Below are 24573 nucleotides of genomic sequence, written 5' to 3'. Positions count from 1 at the left end.
CAAAACGCCATATAAACAATCGCAGCTCCAATATTCGTGTGAGGGTGAAACAAATGAGCCTCGATTGATTAACAAACGGGGGCAATTATTGCAACCAACAATTAAACCATGCACTGGTGCAGCATAATCATACAAAGGCGACAGCAGGTGAAACATATCTGCAATTTTTCATCCGATAGCTAGAACCACCCAAAAGCTGACAACGATGTACCCTTTTTTACTGATAAGTGACAGCTTCATTGGTAAAGTCCGTAGTGTAGCGTTTCCCGGAAATCATTGATTAAAAACAACTTAACAGAAAGGTAAGTATAACCAACAATGGAAGGTCTAGTAAAATTTAAATAAAAATATCATTTGTCGAACAAATTGGCCATGTGGATGTGGGCCATGTTACGCAAGCGAAAGAAGTCAACCTGTCAAGACCAAACGGAACGGTTGAAAAGTGGCTTAAGCATGCGGATCGCTGGTGGTGCCGATTATTTTTAATTATTATTGATCGCATGTCAGTAAGTGTATCATTAGGAAAAGAGAACTCATTTATAATCTCCCAGTAAAACGCGAAAGGATATGCGAACACAAGTTAACGACAGCTGCAGCGATCCTGCTCAGAAACAACATGTTGATGTCACCTTCAAGGAAAGTAAATTAAAGTGGAAAATGTAATTCTCCTGGGGAATTATCGTATCTCTACAAGTGTCAACAGTAACCGACCGAACAAATTTAAGATAACTAAGTGACTTATTTGCATCGAAGATATCAAATTCAGTAATCTCTTGGCCCTATCAAAGGATTCAATCGTGTACAGGATATTTTGTTTGAAGTAGGATTAGGTTTTTGGATAGTAAGCTCGACTCTTGTTAAATTAATCTATCAACTAGCCTTAAAATTTAAAAGTTGATTTAACTAAACCACAATCTGTTACTTAGTATGCTTCTGGCAGAGAAAATACGAACACAATTGATTGAGCTGTTGTTTCTTTATTGGTTGTACGGTGTGAAGCGATCTCCACTTGATCCACGTTACACGGTTAACAATCCATTGCCGATACCATAATTAAGAAATTATGAAAATCATAAAACATGTCTTCTTATGAGATAATGCCTATTATGCTGATGATTCTATGAGAAAAATGATGAGTTATTGCTCATGATACGAAACATTTTCCTCATAGAATCATCAGCAGTAGACATGATCTCATAAGAAGACATGTTTCATAATTTTTATAATTTCTTAATCATGGCACCAGCAATGGATTTGTATCCGTGTACCATTCTATGAAGATACTATAGTCTGTGTACATAATTAAAGCGATGACTGTAATGCTCAGACTGCACCGGATTAGTCCAAGTCTATTATGAACAAACAAGAATTTTGTCTCTTACATTTACTCGTAAAAACAATGAACATGAACTAAATGCAACAAAAACGAGATTAGTTACGATTTTTATTTCCCCAACTCCGCAATGAATCAATAAGACTAGGCCCACCTTCCTGTCTGTGGTTCGCGGGAGCAATTGAACGATTATTAATTCTACCTCGTTTTCACTCATCATTTGCGGAGTTACAACACCGATTAGGTTTTCGTGTTGGTTTTTCTTACCCGTGCGGATCGACTGGAAGAGAATTGGCTGAGAAGAGCATAAAACTTGTTTCGAATGGTCCAGTGGTGGTCTCTGGCGAACCAAGCAGAACCACCACCACGATTACGGCTGCGCATACCGCCGAGTGGGAAAAGTCTTCTCGGTCCAGTTGGAGCCTAGGCTGGCAGGACCGAAAACGATCCAGTACACGATCGCCTCGGCGCCCTCCAAGCTGATGATTATGGTGATGGTGGCGATGAGAAGTGGCGTCTGGGTCCTCGATGGTTGGGAAATTCGGAGGGAATAGTGATTATTGGGGCTCGGATTGGGACGAAAAAATGCAAATGTTTCCATAAACATGCCAATTTGCAGGGTTGTAGGTTGCCGTTTTGATCTTTTATTACTTGAAATATGAACATGGGCATTAGGATTCCTTCCGTGTCGAGTTTTGTAAATATGGAATCTGACTTGTGATATCAGTTTATTCTTAAAGTTATTGATGTAGCAATGGATTTGAATGTTAACTTTTCATCAATTATGACTCCAAGATACATAATTTTTCTAACGCGATCAATAGCTTCACCATCAATTTCCACATTGGCGTCATGACTGGTGTTAATAGAAAAAATATCCATATATTAAGTTTTCGCGACATTTAGTTTTTAGTTGCTTAAATTAAATGTGCAATAGCTTCATTGAAATCTTTAGTTGTAAAGAACAGAACAGTATCATCAGCAAACAAATTGATATCACAGAAAAGTAAGACTCGCTCATATCACTCATATCATTAATATACATAATAAATAGAATAGGACCTAACACATTTCCCTGAGGCACACCAAGTGAATTGCCGAGGGAACTGGACACTACATCGTTGAAAACAGTCTTTTGAGATCTACCACATAAATAGTTTAAATTAAATTTACCATGCGTTTAAGTTAATTTTCTTGTAGCAGTACTATGTTTATGACACGAGTCGTTTGTTTCGAAGCTTGGTTTGAAATTTTCAATCTCACGTGAGTTACCTCAGTCCATATTAAAAAAGAAGTTTCGTAGAATTTCATAGTGCTCTCTTTTGTGCTTCTATTGTGCATTATTGTGTTTAGAACGAGTCGGATAGAAAACTGTTTTCTTAGGACAAAGCAGGGTATTGCATAGCGCTAAGCACCGTGTTACAATTTGGACGTGCAAAAAAGAAAGTAAATTTCATTGTATTCGATGAAACTGTTTTTTTAGTATGTTTTGTATGTGAATACGACTAACTTCACTATGGGACGCCTTTTAAAATTTAAATTTAATATGTTTTTAATAGTGAATATCTCTTGTTGTCTTTAACGTATCAACATATTATTTGCTACATGTCATCGGAAACATGATCATTCATTTATGATAACATTTTCAGTTGTATGACATAATCACAAATAATATAAAATTAAATTTTTCTGAAATGTTTTGTATCAACGAGTATCAAAGAACAAAACTCATGACGCATTTCTCGGGTAGGTATGAAAAAATAACACTCGATATATGTCGTTCATTCTAGCCTGCGCAGATGGTAAGAAGTAAAACAAGGAAATCATTCCGGTTAGTTCATATCCAGAGCTTAGTTCGCGTTCCAGTATCAAGAATTCAGTTCAGTATTAAATCTTTGAAAAAAATACAACGGAAAGTGTGCAACGATGGGGAACATTATGCAAAATCAGTTCTTCTAATGGCTCCAAATGTTATCTGAAGAACTATAAGAATTGCTTCTTTGCAAATCAGAGGTAAAAATCATCAGTTTAGTGCAAATCTAGAATAATTTGATTACCTCTGTGCACTTTACGCCATAAAAAATTCGCATCAAACGAGGGCGAATACAGCCAAATGCTGCTTTGCGTTCGTTATGGAATCAATCCGCACTGCGAGCAGTCATGTGGGACGTTCGCAGAGGTAGTTTCTCTTCAAAGAAGATCGATTGCGTAGTCCTGCTGCTGGTTGTTTGCATTGGAGCAAAATACAACGAAAAGTGAACAACTATAATGCAAATACGCAGCAATAAACGTAAAATCCAAAGCAGCAAAAGTGTCGCCATTCACACAATCAACTAATACTTCACTATGGGACGCCTAATATAAACGATTACCATTTTCATTTGATTTAACGTCCTCCAGTTATGTCTGTGAAAACAATATAAATAACTTTCCAATAATCAATTCTATATAAATATCATATAAATATTATGACATTATTTTAGAACATTTTTTATCCGCTTTGCCTCTTACATGAGGCAAACCCGACAATTTTTTTTAATTCGTTTTGAACAATTACTTAACGCAACAAATATTCAAAACAGAAATAGTGCTTAGGCGGGTTAGTAGTCGCTAAAGCAGTGGAAATTTTTTATACGCAATAAATAGCTCATTTCAGATGTCTGTATAGAATTGATGCTATGATTAAATTTCCAATATTTAATTGCTTCATTTTTAACCGCTTGATTACACTAAAACTATTGCAGCTGAGGCCATTAGACAGTCAAAAAATATTTTTGTGATTTTGAAAAACTTTATAAACTATAAAAATAGCTGAAAATTAAGTTTAACAGATTTTGTTCGTTTAGGGGGTTTGTGGTTAGTGCCAAAAGACAACTTTCTAAGCAGCAGTAACTTTAAAATAGATAAATCGTAGTTTGCTGGCTTTAAACTTTATTTCCCATCATGATTGAATGCGTTTTTCATGCAATTTTCATTTGACGCTTTCATGCGCAAACTAGTGAAACTTTAAGAACGTACATGCACCACCTACCTGCCAAATAGGTATGTGCTTTTGTGGCTCAATCGATAAACGGACGTTCTTTAATCTAATGATTATCGGTGCAAGTCTTAGACGTCACATTTTTTTTTAAATTCACTGATTTTATAATCATGTAATTTTCAAATCGCAAAAAATGAGACTACCTCGAAGTAGCAAACATTGTTATTGTATTGCATCTCTTATCTTTTGGCGGAATGATTGTGTAATTGGGAAATCGTACTTTGTATGTATGGTGTGCATCAAGTTTCTTGTTTGATATGTTTCACAGCAGTAATATTTGTTAGGTATAAACTGAATATGAAATTGCTCAAACGATTTTATTGTACAATCAGTTAAAATCTGATTTGAAGCATAATCCTTTTTGCCTTTCTCTATAGAAAGGTATTAGAATTGCTGAAAAAACCCGACTTTCGAACTTAGCCTCGGAGACCCATAGTGTTATAAACCATTCGACTCAGTTCGACGAGATCGGAAAATGTCTGTGTGAGTGTGCGTGTGTGTATGTGTGTATGTGTGTATGTGTGTGCACTTTTCGAAGATATTTGAACGCGCTCAATTTTCTCAGAGATGGCTGAACCGATTTTAACAAACTTGGGCTCGTTTGAAAGCTACTGTTGGGCCATTGATCAAGTTCGGGGGAGGAGTGCATGAAATTTCCAAAATCGAAACTCTTAAAACTGCATGAAACATCGAAATTTAGTCCCAAAAAGTTGATTTTTTCAAAAAAAAAATTTTTCGGGATGACACTAAATCTCGACGTTTCATGGAATTCTAAGCTATTTGGCATCAAAATTTTTTTTTCGATTTCGAAAATTTCATGTACTCCCCCTATGGTGATTTTTCAAGATATATGAAAATTCCACTAAGTGGACTGAGAAAGGTTTTTTTAGATTAGCATCACTGTTCTCATACAAATAGGCAACGCAAATGTCAAGCACTAGTTTGGAAAAACGATGCTGACTGTGTGACATAAACACTGAAGCATACTTTTGTGAACTACTCGAATCAATCTGAATCAATTGGTGTCAAAATTAGTATCCGAAATTATTTAATAAAAGTATGTTACATATTTACATGAGACTGTTATGAAAGAAGAGAAAGGCATTATCACACCACTAGGTGGATTAAGAAGGGTTTTGGTTATTGGTTTGGTTTCGCAAGCAGTAAGATGAATGGCTTTCACATTTATCACAAAACGCGTGAAAACGTTTGTCTAACAGATCTAACATAAATAACTGTTCTGTAGCAGTTGTGAAACTTGTCAATTTTTAATTCCTACTTGGGTTGAGAAAACAACTGTAAATGATCAACTACAAGCCAACCATTAGAAAACAAAAAGAAACATTATTAGATTTTAAGAGGCTATATACAAACTTGAGAGGAGAAAGTTCGCGAAGTTTGTTATTTATTATAGGATTTTAGGCAAATTTCTATTTGGAAAAGCAAAAGCCTTCTTGAAGGCTATATTGTAATGAATTCTCCTCGATCCAAATGTGAAGTTTATATGACGACAATCATATGACGAACTTTCATCTTCATTTTTTGGTTTGAAAGCGGGTTTCAATCAAGTTTACTTCGCACTAGACGCTCCCGGTCGAATGCCAACAGTATGTATATCTATGGTCAATGGTCAAGAAAAAAAACTTGATAAATGAATGTTGTGGCAGATTATCTGACCTGAGTTTTATGAATGTCAGAAAATAATCGTTTTATTTTCATAAATATTGCATCTAATAGCGAACCATTATAAAGAACATCATTACTATGTTCAGTAGCTATGTTTTAAGTTTAATTTCTGTAGTTTTTTGAAAATTAAATCTATTCCGAAGTACACAATCAGTCCCTAGTCAAAACGCGTTCTATTTATTCTCACTTGGAATCAAATAAAAGAATAGAAACAATCTATGAAAAAGTACCTCATTAAAAAAAAACAACGTTCAACATCACTGAAATTTGTGAATCTTGAAAACCGCAATCGGTAAACTGTAACCCTGAAAGTTGCAGTATCCAATAAATAAGGTGGAAACATCAAATTCTAATAACCACTGAATATCTACCGTGTAGAAATGCATCCAGATCAGACAAAAAACAGTAACAGTGTGCACATTATGCAAGATACACGTATAATTTCTAAATTACCTGAGGATGAATTAACTGATACATTAAAAAAGCCTACTGCCTCTCTCGTCCTCCGATTCAGTAACCCAAGCGGTCGATCCCATCAATTCTTCGGGCATTTCCTCTGCAAGTTTACTTGGATCATGTGGTCAGCACAGTGAGAAGTTTGATAACATGAATCGGCCAAAACGGACTATTTCAATCATTTCAGCATTGTAAATCTTATACATATTTGGCTAGATTTGATCACTACGACTATTACTATTCAATTGATCTGAAACTTTAAAATCAATCTCACTATGCTTTCGGAGTGACTGGTTTTTTTAACAAGCCTGCTGCTTCTTCCGTCAGCACCTACTTTGTGCAAATAAATTACGACCAAGCTGTTCCTTTCCGATCGCATATAATCATCAACAGAAACGGACGCCACACTACATCGTCTTATGCTAACAAACGATTTTCGACCACTGCCTTCCTTTGGCTGCCAGCGCAAAACCAGGTACGTTTTGGGATCGGGGAAATGGTCAGGGTGGCGTCGTCGCGTTCGTTTGGACCTCGAGGGCTAGGCAGCAACGCCAGTAACAGCTAGCAGTGAGAAAGTGTAGCTCATTCCCCCTTCCGAACCGTTGGACGCGCAGGCTCAGCGAAGGAAGATATATTTTCGAAATATAAACAAAACACCATGAAACATGTAATTATGATCTCAACAGTCAGGCACCCAATATTAATAACGATAATGTGAGGTTTTGTTTTTTACTGCAACTACACGACGAGGGGACCAAAAAAAAGACTATACTGGGGTTAGCTTCCTTTAACGGGAGACGTCCGTCGACGGATTGGTTTCGATTTTCTGAGTTGCGTTTTGAGTTCTCGTTCTCATAACGAGCCGAATGAAAACACGACAGAACCAAGCACGAGGTGCACCGGAGTACCAATTTTGTGGTGTTAATAAGATAGAATGAGATCATTTCAATAAATTTCCCATCCCTGCAAAATGATGATGGGTTACGTTTCCCTTCTGAATGCAGGCTAAAATATTGGCGTGCTGATTGTGTCAGGATTCTAAATGTTTTTTTTTTTCATTTCTCAGAAAAAAAGTCAGTTAAAACTCTATGAACACTTGATTCATTGAGTGGAACATTTAGCCATAAACACCTCAGTCATGTCAACTGACATAAGAACTCGGTCACATCGTCGCAACAATCAAAATGCGCATATTTTCGGCCAGCGGTTAATTACTGTCTGTTGATGGTCACTGTAGCGTGCACGAGGAAATGTATCACTTTACAAGTAGCTGCTCGGCTAGCGAGGTATTCGAGCTGTCATCGATTTATAATGTGTAAAGACACCACGTAGTGACAAAATCTCACACGCAAGGCGCTTGCTACTGGGTCATCACTTTTTGTAGTCACCAACACCATTGGAAAAGCGTTCGCCCATCCAGGGTCGAGTACAGCGCTCTGACACAAGTAAAGTGGCATTGAAATAGGTTTGCCGCTACCCGACCCTGATGTGATTTCACGAAAAAACTTCCACATACCGCCTGTTACTCATTGAAGTGAATGCAGTAGTAAAAATGCCTGTCCAAGTGCAATTTACATCGCAAATCACACATGTAGTCACACTGTTCCGGGCAATCACAGATACCGAGACATAATATGCTCCTGAATTTGAAAAATGAAAAAAATGGAAAAACAACTTACTATATGAGATTCTATACAATTGAAATATAATAAAGAAAATGTAGACTTCTACGTCCGCTTGTCTGTCGTGATTTACTTCATATGATCGGTCAAAGCCGTTATGGGGAGCATTTAAACGGTTGTTGTCGCCACTTGAAAATAGGTACGTACAGTAGTATTTGACGCGATATTTAAAAACCAAGTGAATTGGCGAGGGTGCAAAGAAGCATTGTAATGCACATCGACGGTGCACTGCTTCTTTTGTTGTAACGGTCTCTTCAAAGGAGCAGGCAAGTCAACGTTTCTGTGCCACTCTGTTGTGTAATTAGAAAATATTTAATCCTGTGTTTCTTCGCGCAGTAAGTCAATGTTGCAGTTTTTGTGTTGCAGTTAAAAACCGAACAAAATTATGCTTACTTTGTAATGATACAGTTTATTTTACTTTATATTTTATAATGTTGGCTACTTAGAAAACGACTTATTGCAATGAAACAAAAAAGTATAGATTTTGATTTATAGACATAAAAATTCTAATAAAATGTGTGGGTATCGAACCTTGCTCGGCTCCGAGAGTGAAATATCATACCAACGGCATTCGCCCGCCCCCTGTTGGAATTCGTATCTTTACTCAAAAATGAACCTAAAAACAATGCTAGCGATGAGGTGAAGTAACTAAAAACGTGCTTAAATGAGTGTGAGAAGAAAAGTGGATGCCCCAATTATGAATCCACTGTTTGGGCATAATACAGAATGTGTTGCCGCCGTTCTGCCCTTCCATTCATGTCACAAGTGGTGCAGAGTTTTTTCACTTCTTTCGGTATAGAGTAACCCAAACTTGCGTGCGGATATAACGAGTCAGATTCTGGATGGTTGTGTACCAAATGGGTGTTTTGCATTATGTAGCAAGATGTTACCATCAAACCATGCATGATTATTTTGACCATAAAGTGAATGCTGTCTAGCTGCCACACAGTAAAGGATCTTAATTGCACCAGAACGGTGCTAGTTTTTTTATGTTGGTTTGGACACATTTTAGCACCTACTTCGGTTATATAAAGACGTTCATTTAATTCGTCTGTGAAAGTAACCATATGATTTGTTTCATACGTATAGTCGCCATGAACTAGTTTAGCTTTTTTATCAGCACTTACCGAGAGACAGACTGGAAAACGATAGATGAAATGGAAATGGCAAAAAAATCAAACCGAGAAAATATCCAGAAACAGAACTCAAACTTACAACATTATCCTATCGTGCTGCCACTTAGAATACCAAAACAAAACTAACAAAAGAATGAAATATCAATAACGAACATGTGAAGTTATCTTAACCTGAACACTAATCTGAGTAATGACCTGAGCAGATTATAACAGTGAGTTTTGTATGTGATATGTAATTAATTACCGTCACCAATTTAGTATGTTAATTACCTGAAAAGAAAAATAGGAAGAAGAAACAATAGTTAGCGTACTTTTCAAACTAAATAAAATGTAGAGGATTTTTTAATTGCATAATTTGGTTGAGCGAATATTTCAACATATTATACACATACAGTATCAAATACGTTAAAAGATAGCTTTTAAAGTCTGTCAATGCAAACGATAAGCTTCATATCGAATAAAAGATAGTATTTGTAATAAATCACATATACATTCAAAATTGTTCATGAAATTGCAATGCATTGTTACAATGGTCTTGGCATATTGCACACTGATAACATCATGTTTTCTGCCGATTGACAAATATGAGTTGCTTAGGAAATAGTTTTGGGAATTGATACCATTCTAACTCAAACTGAACATTTTAACAGGATGATGCGTTCCCATCTCTATCGTTCACAGGGAAGGACAAAGGATAAGGAGGAGAACAAATCTTGATGTTTTACCTACTTTCCGGAAGGACGACGACTTAACATTCTCTTCCATAGGATTCGCAAGGTTGGTAATTTGGGTACACACTTCGAAAAAACCCTGCGATTTTACAGCTTACTAGATGCACATAAATGGAGCGTCGCATTTCATGCAAATTTACGTGGAAGAACATTCAATATTGAGTCTTAAATTACATAACATAAAACTCTTTGAAATAAAAAAAAAAGACCGCCGCGACTTGAACCATAAAATCATTGGATCACAAAGTACGCCTGTTAATCGGTTGAGCCATACAAGCACACATCTGCTTGGCTGATTCTTTGAAATAAAAAAAGAAAAGACCGCCGCGACTTTAACCGAGAATCATTGGATCACAAAGTACGCCTGTTAATCGGTTGAGCCATGCAAGCACACATCTGCTTTGCTGATAAAAGGGACATTTAAATTAATACAGTCAAGTTACAGTCGAAACCATGCTAATCTAACATTAAGTCATTACAAATAAAATTCTCCGCCATTTGACATATTAGGTCTTTATGAATTGGTAGATCAAGTCACCCGTAAAGTTCAATTTTTTTTGGTGTGTAGATATGAGGTGAATTGTAGACCTGTTATATGTTATATGAATGCAGCATAAGTTTTGAAATGCAAATCACATGAAAAATAAATTGAATCGCGCTTGTATTTAGCATAGAGCTACGATCATAAACAGATCATTTATCACATTTCCTATTGAAATAAGAGAAAGTTAATGTGATTGTCCGAGCGCACGCCTACTGTTTGTTTGTTTCTTCGAAATTGTTCATAAGGTCGAGTATCAATACTCATAGCACTCAACGAATTTAACGAAGTTTTGCTTTTACATTTGAAATTTGATTTTGCGAGGTCCGATTGTATACCTAATACTTTTGAAATTGTATGGAACCATTTTTTAAACAAAATTGCAAGAAATATAAACTATCATTGTTTTAATGATCAAATCAAGCCATTTTTTACAATCAGCTATGGCTGCTGTGCATTCATTTCACATGTTTAAATAATTTTAATCCAATCAACAAATGTTTATTGGAAAAAACTCCACGTGATATACGAATTATGATCATAGATTTTGAAACATCACTTCCCAGGCCTTTCATATCAAACTGCTTCAGTTGCATAAGGAATCATTTATATATCACGCAGACCTACTAAGATAAGAAGTCAACGTTTGATCAGAGTATCGTACATGTGCACTTAGCACGGTCGATGTGATACTATTTTCAATTTTTACCACAACCTTATAACTGATGTGCTTGTGTTTGTATTGTTCGGCCAGTAAGGGCATTTGTAATTTATTTTGTCTTTATGCTGCTTTATAGCTTAAACAAAAATACTCTAGCAATGCTTCAGAATAACTGGATTTTTATAACTTTAAAAACCTTTGAAGTTTCAAACTACCTAACTAACGGAACTAGATCTCATCTTTCAATACAATTTTTTGAAATTTTAAGAAAATCTATTATTGGGACAGCAAGATAGATTAAGAAGAATAACAATTTATCTTGATGCTTGTTTAACACCAAGAACAAAATTTCAACCAACAGTAACACAACCTTAGCTACGATAGATTTTCTCCCGTTATCTATGTTTTCACTTGCATTTCAAAAAATGTTTTATTTAAACACTACGGAGTGCCTTGCATTCTTTTGAGAATGTATAGCATTTCTTAATGTTTTTTTTTTGTTTGTTTATTCTTCCCTCTCTCACTTGTCCCAACCCATCAGGAAAACGATGAAATAGCACAACATCATAAGACTCTAATCGCCGACACAAGTGAGAAACGTGCCGTTTGAGCCCTAACTCGTAGATAGTAAGCATCGTAGTAAAAATTTACGATATTATGTTTGATTCCGATCGACACTTGAAGACGTATATAGCGTCGATGCTTTTCACGCAATCCTGCTGAGATCGATTGAAAATCCCGCACATGTTCGAGATTGACTGCTAAGCTAGCAACACTGTTTGAAAAACGTCGAAAAAATCTAAGATCTAGATGTTCGAAAAACAACAAAAAATATTGCCGATCGATGATTTTTCTATTATAAATCAGGATAATTGAGGGATGTGGTTCTGTACCATGTATCGTTTTGGATATAAGAAATCTGTTGATACAAAAGATGAGAACAAGTTGTGCCTGTTGAAGAAGGAGATTCAAGAATCTTTACTCCAGTGAACTCATCGAATCAGATGTTCCCAAGTTGCACCTCGTACTTATGTTTATCGAAATCTCGAAGAACAGATCACGGCGTTAAAACGAGTGGACGATAGTTGTAAACCCAAAACTATTAGAGACTGTACCAGACATGAAAACTGCAGGCCAGATGTTAAATTTTTGACAACCTTCATTTGTCCACTTACTGAATCGTCCTCTGCTTGTAGCAGACAATAAAGATGTGGAGAATTATGATAATGGATAAATGTTGAATACCCTCATGTGGATATCGGATATCGCTTCCAGTTTCCAGTCAGTTACTTCGAATAAAGAATCGCGCAAGTAGAATCTATTCTAGAGAACTGCAGGGTGGTGTTTGGGAATGAGTATTTTCCGTTTTCAGCAATCATTTTTCAATTAATAGCATAGTAGACAAGCCGGAATCTTTCTATCGCCGAAAAAGAGATGAGAATGCTCGATCTATGCTTCAAAACAAGGTGAGGAATTTTTTTTTGTAACTATTGAATCACGCATATACACAGTCAACCTGGTCACTGTTGACACTTCAAGTAGCAATAAAAATTCCGTTGCGAATCCAGCTATGATGCCGTGATTCAGTCGCACAGCCGTCGTTATTATGTCGGCAAAATACACACGTTTGCTGTCGGAAAGAAAAACTCTTCACCCTTCAACCCTCTCCATCAAAATTTCCATTCAGATGGGTTGGTTTGTTCTAGACTCTGGTGGCAGGATCACAGATAAGCAGAAATGCGTTTTTTTACTCGCTTGAAAATCTTAATGTAATACCAAGAAGCTAAACAACTGCTTCCAAATGCTATGTACATTTATCTGTGGTAAAATGTCTTAACATTCAAAAACGACCGCCTCTCCGACATCGGAGTGAGTGTCGGCGAATATAAGAAATCATTATTCAAGCAATTTGAGAACAATAAATAATATGTCAGAAAAAAGCGAAGGGGGAAGTGACCAGTGCGCGGTAAAAGTGCTTTCCACCATGCGTAAGCGAAATCCTACCATTAGAACCAATGTTAACTGATGAAAAATTTGATGATCAGCTGGTAATCGTTAATATTAGTCGTTAACTTCCATTTTTCGAGATTAGCAACAGTTTTTCAACAATTATTTTAAAGCCTTTCAAGAATGCGAAACTGATGGGATTTGTTGATTTAGAAAGCCTCCTATTCTATGCCTTGATATATTGATGTTCAACTACGCCTACTGCACCGAGACACTGAATCCATGCTATAGTGAGAAATGAGTGTACTTCATCCAATATCTCCTGTGCGGTGTGTGAAATGCGCAGACAACATTGTACTTACGATATAGGAACATTTGTACATCCATTTCTCGCCAAAAGGCGCTTTCGCTTCATTACACTATAATTATTGTCGAGCCTTTAGATATATTTATTTTAAAGTCAAACTTCATTTTGTTATTCGAGAATTTGATCTTCAAAACATTCTATCGAAACATGAATGTGAGAAACGATAACACAGTTCAGGGAATTTTTGGTACAACGTGAAGAAGTTGTTCTTGTTTCATATGGAAGAAGTTTTCAGCAACTCTGAAAAGAATTGGTTCAACTTTGTGGAAACCTATTGTTATTTCTGACACTATATTTATTGCTGGTTTATCATCGTTAACACGGATTTTTAAACGCATCTGAGACAGTAATCAATTTCTATTATTAATCAATGTTAAAATCCTAGGACAAAAATTTCGAGAAGTATTTCTCTTAGTGCGACATGTGCCAGTGAATGCATGCCGCAGTCAGAATGAATGCAGTTTGCGAAGCGTTGCATTTCTGAAAGCTCGAGCACCGAACAATTGATGCAAGCAAACATACCATAATCAACGTTAATTTACGAGAAGTTGTGATTTTTCCCATATTTTGAGAGCACGTGATTATGTTGTTGTTTGTGACTTAAACGTTTATCTGAACGGCATATATGTTTTGGGGGTAGTATTTGAATATCTAAATCTAAATTATATAGAAATTTTGAAAAATCATTCATTATTTTCTTTCTATTTTCTGATCGTGAAACATTTCAAGAAAATTTTGTGAAATTTTCAAGCCTATCGGAACAAAACTTAACAAATTAAGCAAGTTTGCTTATCTCATACTGCGAAGAAGTGAGTGCTCGGCACACAGCCCCAATATTTCTGCTTCGATGGACTTAAAAACTTGACAAAACATTCTTGAAATGTTTCATTTTAACATATTATAGAAGAAAAAATATGATTTTTTGATACGGGTTCCCTAGAGTAATAAATTTTTTCCATTGATTCTATAGACAAAAAACTTTAAACACGTTTTTCTCGAAAGCAGGTTTTGTGAGTCCGTGTCCATCGTCATTCAAAAACTAATGCACCATTTTCCTTCAAATTTTGACACACTTTCTACATATAAAAACCACATCCTCATGTTTTCCTTTCCGTTGTTTGTTGCTTTGGGGAGGTTTTATAGCTATAAAATGGCGGTTTTTTTCGTGAAAAATCGTAGTTTTCACTTGAACAACCACCAAAAATAAAAAAAAATAAAAAACAAACAGAAACGTTGTTCTAGAAAAACTTGAACTCTAATTATGCTGCTTTGATTTGTTCACTTCTGAATAGTCTGCGCTGAGATACAGTGAACACTGCAAATCATGATTTTTAACAAGCGTCCTCAAAAATATCTCTTCACCGACTTATTAAATGTCAGCCAAAGTTGAGTTGATGTTGTCGGCAATGTTAATGTTGATTATATCCTGCTATACCTTTATATCAAGAAAAGAATTCAACATATCTATGATCTTTGTTTAATGTTACAACTGTGTGTACTGAACCGTATTAGTTTTATTTTTTATGAATCAGAACAATGTATACGCATTTTATAAGTAAAATTGTGTCTGCTTCATTCATTTCATAGGGGGTTTTCAAAAATTCAAGTGATCAGTGTTGGTGATTGCTGAAAATTTGACAGATGCTGCTCGATTTTTATCTATATTGTATACAACATTTTCAATCCGGTAGAAGATACTACAAGAATTCGAGTCTCTTAATGCATGAGCCTCGAGAGAATTTTTCTACATTTCTTCGCTCCACTTCATACTCTGAGTATTTCATGGCCCTTAAAAAAAATTCAGTCTGATAATGATCGCCGCTGTGTGGAATTTACCAAGAGAGAATCGCAAGTTGACAATTATCGCAGAAAATCGAATCCATGATTCGACTTGATGATTCTCATACTAGGCTGCAATATTTCAAAACCCTTATGTGGAGCATTCACATACATTTTCATAGACACAAATTATACAAAGGTTATATGCACATAGTTAGATTAAGCGGCAATAGTAAAATGATTCTATCATCCACTGCACATGCAGAATCGGATCGCGAAACGAGAATCCCCACAGCTGCGTACTAGCCGTTGATTCTCAGACGGTTCACCGAGAGAAATTCGCTCTCACACTGGTGTCTATTCTATGTTAAATGTACCATGCCGGTTTTTTTGTTGTTGCGATGATTTCCGTTTCTCTTTGATGGCACTGATTCAATCGTGGAAGAGTTGCGAGTAAGCGTTCTTTGATACGATAAAAGGCGCCTGAAAGCCATCCTTGTAAGTGATGATAAGAAAAAAAATATGTCTGAAATTGCATATCATTACATAACACGTTTTCTTTACAAAAATGCTATAAATTGAGATACTAGGACTTGATTGTGGTATGTGAATAGTTCGATCGTCTCGCGACAAAAGGGATGTATGGCTTAAAAATTCAAAATTCTAACAAAAACATTGTTTTTAAGAATTTGAAAACGAATATAAATCGTAAATCAAAAACCTGTTTTAATCCACCTAGTGGTGTAATGATGCCTTTCTCATATCAATCATACTATCATATATAATACTGTGGTATTCTTCAAAATAATTTTCTTCGATTCTTAATGTTTAATGTAACTAATCTGTACTGTAGTTTAGGTGTATCGTTTCAAATTCTAGTAGTGTAAAAGGGCAAAACTTGCACAATTCACACTATCGATTCTGTAATTTATATTCGGAAGTATAAAGTAAAAGTGTCAGTTTTATTCGTATTCACGACATCCAGTTATGTATGTCATTGACATTATACACCTGTTTTTTTTCAACAGAACGACGCAACATGCCATACAGCCAACGAAACAACCGATGTTCTGCGAACAATCTTCGGAAATCGAATAATCAGCTGAAATGGTGATGTGACTTGGCCTCCGAGAAGCTGCGAATTGAAGCAGTTTGATTTCTTTGGGGAGCGGTTAAAGATAAATGTTACGCCAACCATACGGAAACAATTGAAGACCTCAAGCGCGTAATTCAAGTTGCTGTTGATGATTTGAGGCCAGAAACAATTGAAAATATACCTAAAAATTGAGTTGATCGAATTGGCTACTGCCAAGCTAGTCGTAGGTCTCATTTGAACGAAATCATTTTTCATAAAAAAATTCATGAATCAACCTTTCTAATAAATGCATAATCATTGAAATCTATCAAACCGTTGTTTTTTTTTATTATTGAAATTTGAAATTCGTGATTTTTTGTGGGACACCCTGTATTTTGTAAAAAAAACGTTACTGTGAACTTTTACCAAGTAAGAAAAATAAACCGAAAACTAGCATTAATAATTAAATGTCGCTTGTTGCTTACAGGACAAATTAAACGTGTACAGCACGATATTTTCACAAAAACAATCTCATTTTGTTTTAAATTCACACCATCCACCTCAGACTAGGATCTCACGGCGTCCAAAGTGTTCAATCTTAGCAAGTATGATCATCAATTTCAATGCAACTACACGACCGTAGTCAACACCATTCAGTTTACCTCCATAAAACATTGAAATTTATCTAAATCTTTCTGCTAGTTGGAAAATCTTATTGATCAAAATCCGGCTGGCATCTCCCTGTTCCTTTTTCTGAGATGTGCAAGCCGCACTTCGAAAACCCAGTTGGCAGAACAGCAGGCTCTCGGTTCGGGACCGTCTCAAAGAAGGAAGCGGTTAATTTCGGCAAACCGCAAATCATAACCATATCATCTTTCTATCAAGCTTATTATTCCAGACATAAAAGGTAGAGGCCAATATCAGCAGCAGGATGTGAAACAAGAGGGAACTGCAGCGTTTCATTCAATAAATACTGCTGCAAAATAGCCATATGTGGTTCGAACAACTAACCGGGCATGTGCTGTCGCAGCAATGCACTGGTACAGCGGCATTCTAACATAGAAATACTGTTGATTTACAATTTCTCAATTAATTTGTTAAATTATGCACTAATTTTGAGATTCAAAATTCCGCAGTAAATTCAAAAATTTAGATTGCGGAAATAGCGAATTTTCCAAACAAACACCAGTTAACGTGGAAATTTTATTGCATGAGGAAGATCAAATATATGGTAATTTACGCCACCAAAAACCCTACCATTATCGGATTAGCTTGACGTGTTGATGAGACCACGAATGGCGCTGTAAAAATGGAACAGTTGCAGACACGACGATTGTCAGATAATTATAGCCGTCTGATGCAGGGGCACGTTATCAGCTGGTCGCGAAGAAGCCCTAGCGGTGCGGAGCACGACGCCAGTCATAATAAAATCCATGCAACTTTGTTCGAAACGAATGATTATTTCCTCTGCCGTCGATCGCCAACGAATGATACAGATTATTAGTAGTTTTCCGTTTGATTTCAGTGAATCTGTCTCAATCCGGTGTCGGATTCAAAACGGCCGGCCGCTGTCGCCGGATTTATTTTGAATTTATTAGTACTCAGCCACCGACTACCTACAGTGCCTGTTGGGTCGACTGTGCCGGTGTGTACATGCATGTTGCGGCTTTCCTCAATAAATTATTTTCAACGACCGCGCCGCTACGTATGCCAAGCTCGTGTTGTTAGCGGTTGCAGTTGTTTTCATCTTTTTTTTTGCCGGGTGCCGTGGTCAAGGTAATGAAACAGATGATTGCATGATAAATCAGCTGATGTTGATGCGAAAAATCATGTTCTGTGCGCTTCCGTTGTTGTACTCATAAATGCAAACTACTTAGGTGTTCAGAAGTGTATTCCTGGTTGACATCGTAGGTACGCCCCAAGCAGGTCTAATAATAACACTTCGATCACTCTTCAAATTCCTGTTCACACGCCATGTCGAAAGTTGGTGTAGTGCGTTGAATAAACCCACTTTCTGACTTCCGAACGTCCAGCGAATCAAGTATTGCCGAACGAAAAATGTGACTGTTTCATTACTTACAAGAGCAGAGGACAACGAGCCGGGCCTGACCCGTTTTGCCATTCGGTTAGATTGCTTCAGAATCGGAGGAAGAGAACTGCCGTCAGGAGGAAGCAGAACAAGTGAAGGAACTTAATTATTATGCAACGGCGTCAAAAATGTTTAATAGGCAAGAAATTTCCACCGCGACTCCCGACTTTAGTCCTTACAGTCTCGGTGGCGACGGCGGCAATGATTTCTCTTCTATCATGGAATCTCAGTCGATGAGCCAGTGCTGTTTTACCGGCTGGTGAAAAACAGGAAGATGCTGCTTTTGTTTTGTAACTGGATCCTCTCCTCACCATCAGCCGGAACCTCTTTCTCCATGGTACACGGTCCTGACACGATGGAGTTGTAGTAGTGCTTGCCAGTCTGACGCGAATGTGCAGGGCAGTTTGTTTTGAAATGAAAATTTTTTCACCGCGATTCTGCCGCTACCACTTACCGCGTCTTTCCACAGTTTCTACAGGCATTCCAGTATAAAAAAGCTGTTTTTTTCATCCTACACTGCAGTCTTTCGTCCTTCAAATCCTTCAGTCTGCATAGGGAAAGTGAGTTTTCACGTTGAAGCGGCACAAAACGCCACGAAGAGAGGTGGAAACAACGTTGAGAACAGAACGGGGTGGCTTATCCTGATGGCCTGCTTGCTAGTAATATTGTTGAAGCATGTGTGAAAATATGGCTTTTATACAACCTTTCTGTCTCGCGTACTTACAAAGTAGGCTAGGCGGAAGGGGTGCCAGTATAATTGTATCTCAAACTGAATTAATAGATACCGATGAATAAATTTTACTTTCGTACACAAATTGTTTTCAATGACCAAACTAGCTCAGTTGAGACGCTCTCGAGCATTAAGAAACAACATTACATACGAATCTATCAATGCTACTATCATACTAACAGGTTAAAACTGATACCACTAGCAATTTCTCTATTCCGCACCAACAACGCCCATGGTTACTGGCAAAGTGATTCTCATCCGGCCAGGAAACTGCCGCTTTCGGGATAACCAAAGGACCAGTGCAATGTGGTAGAATGCGCGGAAGCGAATCACTCGCAGTGATGGCAAATGAGGTACAACGGGGGATGTACAAACAAAACCAGTACACACACACACACCATTACCGCTCAATCAATAACAGTTTCACTGATGTTGGTTCTGTAGGGCACTGATATCCAATGATTTTCGGCCTGCCTTTATTGGGTTCATGAACTCTTTGTTCATTCTTGCGTTAAATGCGTGGAGGATGCTGCGCCCGTCAAAGCATGATTCCCCACTTGTTAGTTAGGGTGGTTCGATTGAATCAACAGACTTTTTTTTTTATTCATCGATAATTTCCCCTTGCGCTTGCGATTTCCAAGTAACTTTGAAGTATAACGCGATTATTATGCATGCCAATCAGATGTTAACTTTGCGGATCCAGAATGGCGTGGTAGTTGGTGGAAGCTTTTTGCAGAGTGCCAATTATGGAAAATGGTTCGCTTGGCTATGGAGGATAGCAAAGTGGATTGTAATTTCCATTTCACACGAAAGCGGAGAATGGCTTTCTTTGATGCGACCGAAGAAGGCGGAAAAATGCAACGCTAAACAGATATGCTTGATTCTATCAATTTCCTGCGGATTATAACAGTCTTACTCAGCATTCATTACAGACGTCGGAGTGTAAATTTGATTATGCAATCCTCTATTTAACATATATCCCATTGAAAACCTCCCATCTTCTCGACACCAGCAGAAGAATTTCAGAGCAAATTACTTGGAAACTAAAGTATCCTGGCCCAAGGATTACTTCTTGTTGTGCATGGTTTCTTTTTTTTTCTTCAAGCAGTTACTCCGTCCAAACAGAAAGCATATTGTTCCCACAACATTACCCTTCTATCAACCCTACATTATAGTCAAACAGTTTTGCTGCTGCTTTCTGCGGCACATAGGCATGGTACCCCGCGCCCAGTTCATCCAAGCACTTCCGCGGAAAGTGCTCACGTGTGGGACAAAACTGAAACATAAGCAGCATGAAAATCCATACCGCAAAGTCACTATTTCATTCAGTCTTTTCGCTTCTCGTCTGTTTGTAGGTGGGAGATTCGTTGACACCAGGGATGCATGGGGAACTCAAGTGGAGAAAGAACTTGGTGTGATAATAAAACCCCGGCATTGTGTGTCGAGAGACTTTTTACAAAAACCTACGTGGAATCCCGCGGTGAATCCGCTATGGAGTGATGTTGATTTTTCATAAACCGATCAATATTCTCAGCGTTTTCTGAATCAGTGAAATATTAGTAGATAGTAGTCGATATGTATTGTACAGCCGAGGGTGTATTTTCACACCATTTCGCACTATCATGTGCTTTCGTAATAGGTCATTCATATCCATAAGTGTTCATATGTCAAGCGTGGCTTTACATACAAGCGAATAGAAAATTGTTCGTAATGAAATTATTACGTAATCGAGAATTGTTCCCGTCATAGATTGAAATATTAATTGGGATACTAAAAATACTTAATAATAAAAACTAAAAACTATTAATTTAACAGATGTTTCTAAGATTGAATAACAGGCAAAAATGGTGTAACCGAGAGAAGGACCGAACAATGTTTTTTTTTCGACTATTGGAACAGTGCAGATATTTTTACGATTTTGCATTGTCACTTTAAATGACGATTTGAAATATACTACACCCGTCACTTCGTAGCTCCACAAATCGATTAATAACCCGAATAATCGAGTAGTATTTAATCGATTAGTTTGAAAACAATATTCGATTATTAAGCTAATCAAATACTTCAAAAATTCTATTACAATAATCGAATAACTAATCAAGTAATCGATTACCAACCCCGATAATCGAGTAAAATTTAGTCGAATAGTTTGAAAATTATGCTCGATTATTGAATAAACGAGTAATTCGAAAAATCGGACATCCCAAATAGCAACACCGCGAAAATGGTACCGCAAAGACGGGACTCGAACCCGTACCTAGCTCCCAACCAGGGAAATTGGTGTGCCAATTAAACTACCCTGCAAATGATAAAAAAACATGAAGAGAAAGTCCAATTGACTAGAAAGGCCAAGTATGCTTCGCTTTACTTGGCCTGCCACAGTATTCCATTATAGTTCTATCTCTATGGAAACACATCCAACAGAAAACACACACAGCACCACAAGTCTATCTTCACTTCTGCTTTGCCATCAGACGCTGTTTATGAAAATCGTTTAATAAATAAATCGTTTATGAAAATCGTTTATTAAAGTTAATGAAAATCGTTTCAGCCGAGAAAATCAAGGGCATATTTTTGTTACATACGCACACAATCTCGAACATCCAACAGTGCTCCTTGTCACGTGCTCTTCTGTCAGCTGCAACCAAGGATCTTTTTATGAAGCACGTACGCAGAATCTTGTTACTATTAAACCACTCGTTCCCGAAGACTTTCGTAGTTTTACAAACTAACGAAAGTTTGTGTTATGTTACTGGGGTATGCTAAATCATTTCATCTACATTTACACCGTTTGTTTGATAAGGTTCAGAAAACGACCATGTTCATCGTTTTCTAGTATTTCCGTGAGCGACTTACTAACAAATAACAGGGATGATAGGAAACATCATAGTGGAACTACGAATCGGAATCTGTATTCGAAAGTGTTAAGAAATTGTTGGATTGTGAATCAGTCAAAGCACCGAAAGAAGGTTTTTTTTGCGAGAAGGATTTCGCTCTTTTTGGGGTCAATAATTAAATAGGACACCGAAAAAGAAAACATTGGCCAAAAGATGTGCTCGGAAGTTATACCATAAGGCTCTTACGGAACACGAAGGATGCTTTTTCATGGACAACGAAATACACGTGAAGATGGATTATGATTATGAGCAGCTTGACGAACAAAGGTAATATAAAATCATTGGTTGAGATGGAGTTCAAGTACATTTATTCCAATAAATAAAACAAAACAGATTATGATCTAGCAAGGTATTTGCAGTCACACAGCTTGACTTTAATAATTCGCATAAAAAATCGCAAAACTTTGCAAATTCACTTATAAACAATAGTAAAACTAAAGTGAGAAAACTTTTATTGTCAGATGTTAAAATTTTCGAGATAACCCATATCGCGACGTTTCGTGCATTTCTAAGACGAACCAATGAAAAGTCGCTTAAAAAAATCCGCATGAATTTAAAATTCGCACAAAAAAACCGCTTAATTTTGAAAACTCGCATCAAAGATCGCATAACATTGGAGGTTTGCATAAAAAATTGTAAAGAAGACTGCATAAAGAAATTTGAGGGCGTTTTGAAGCTCTCAATTGATATGTGATATTTTGTTTGATTTTGCAAGCTGACTACACAGTAGAGATGTGCTATAGTTTAGCAAGGGGAAATAATGATATATTGTCAAACACAGGTTGAAGAAGAGCGGAAAAGAGAATTGATAAAAAGATGGTGGAACAACACGACCCAAATCTCAAATGACTTAACAGAATGTCCAACATTAGTGGAATTCGAAGAAAAGTTTGAAGTTTTTTGGAAAACGAATTGGAATAAATTTTTCGCTTTTTTGACGTAGGACTACGTATTTCGTTACCATGCTCACCTGGGTGCATTTCCAAAATTTCACAACACGATAGTGCAACGAAATTACTTCAGATTTGATTTCTTAATAAATTTTTCCCTGTTTTAGTATTTTTTCTAATTTTTTTCACGAAACGAGTGAAAGAAGGTGTAAGATTGTTGTATTGTACCACGTTTTTCAAATATTAAAAAATAGGTCCAAACACAAAGCATCAAACTCAACCGAATCTTTAAACAGACCCTGCTGCACGTTTGCTAGTTTCAGTCAATGATAATCCATGAACAGAGACACATTGAGTGCGTAGACCGCCATCTAAGTCAAAACAGTGGAACTACACTAGGCATTATTCAACTGGTGCTTTAGTCAATGACAAATATTTGGCTCCGTTCCTCAAGCCTAAACACAGAAAAACAACTATTTCTTCTGTAAGCATATCTGCTGTTGGACGTTCGCAGTGTGAGCTTCGCTTCAAACAAGAGCGATTGTGTCTTCATGCTGCTGGTCGTTTGCCTTGGAGAAAAATACAACGCAAAGTTGACTACGATTAGAAACACTATACAAAATCAGCCATTTCAATGGCTCTAAATGTTATCAAAGCAATTACAAACATTAGCTCTCTGCACATCGGGGGTAAATATCATCAGTTTAGTGCAAATCTAGAACAATTTGATTACCTTTGCGAACTTTTCAAAGTACGAAATTCGAACCAAACGAGCGCAAATAAAGCTAGCATTTGGCTGCATTCGCGTTCGGGAAAAAATGTCCGAACAGTGTTTAATATTGTACAGACCTCCACAATTCGGCCCTTCTGAAAGCCAGAAATGAATGCCGTACAGCATTTTAATAGTTTCTTTCACTTCAATTTTGAGATAAACGAAATATTGAAATATATATGCGATTGTGTCAATTGCGAAAAATTAATTAATCGGCCTTTCTTATGGTGTCTCAAAAAACTATTAGAATTATTCTTTTTTGAAATATGTAAATCGGGAGTAAAAATAATCCACTTAGAAAAAATCTAATAAAAACTGTCCTGAACTGCCGCCCTACTTCCTAGAATACAAACGCAATCTTTTGAAACCAAATGGTCCATTTTAGCACTACAAAATCTTAAGCGGTCAAACGGAATCAAATCAATTAATGTCTATACACATCTCGAATGCAGTCCTACGTCAATCTCGCGGTTATGTCCGGTATTATCGACTCCAAGTTTTTTCCTTTACAGTGCAATAAATGAGTACTAACATTGTTATTTCATTAACATGATTCCGAGAGATATCAGTTTTTGCTTTCAGTTTTGCAAAATGTTTGTGTATGTGTATATGTGTGTGTATGTATGTGTATGTGTGTGTGTATATGTGCGCATGTGTGTATGTAACGTTTTTTTGCACTAACTTTTCTCGGAGATGACTGAACCAATTTTCACAAACTTAGATTCAAAGGAAAGGTCTTTGAATCCGACTTCCGGTTCCGG

General features: G+C 36.9%; 1 protein-coding gene and 1 long non-coding RNA gene across 5 annotated transcripts in view; one reads left to right on the top strand and one right to left on the bottom strand.

Annotated features, from left to right (window-relative positions):
• LOC131439017 (optomotor-blind protein) overlaps nt 1–24573 on the bottom strand; it is a 277035-nt gene that overhangs the window by 204270 nt on the left and 48192 nt on the right. The window lies entirely within an intron of this gene.
• LOC131439018 (uncharacterized) lies at nt 7643–16740 on the top strand. Its single transcript, XR_009231040.1, has 3 exons — nt 7643–8532; nt 10015–10110; nt 16388–16740. It is a non-coding gene; the product is annotated as an uncharacterized LOC131439018 (long non-coding RNA).

Source organism: Malaya genurostris, chromosome 3, assembly GCF_030247185.1.
Source record: "Malaya genurostris strain Urasoe2022 chromosome 3, Malgen_1.1, whole genome shotgun sequence".
Lineage (NCBI taxonomy): Eukaryota > Metazoa > Arthropoda > Insecta > Diptera > Culicidae > Malaya > Malaya genurostris.
The sequence above is the reverse complement of the archived record's forward strand: the minus strand, read 5'-3'. Positions and strand labels throughout refer to the sequence as shown.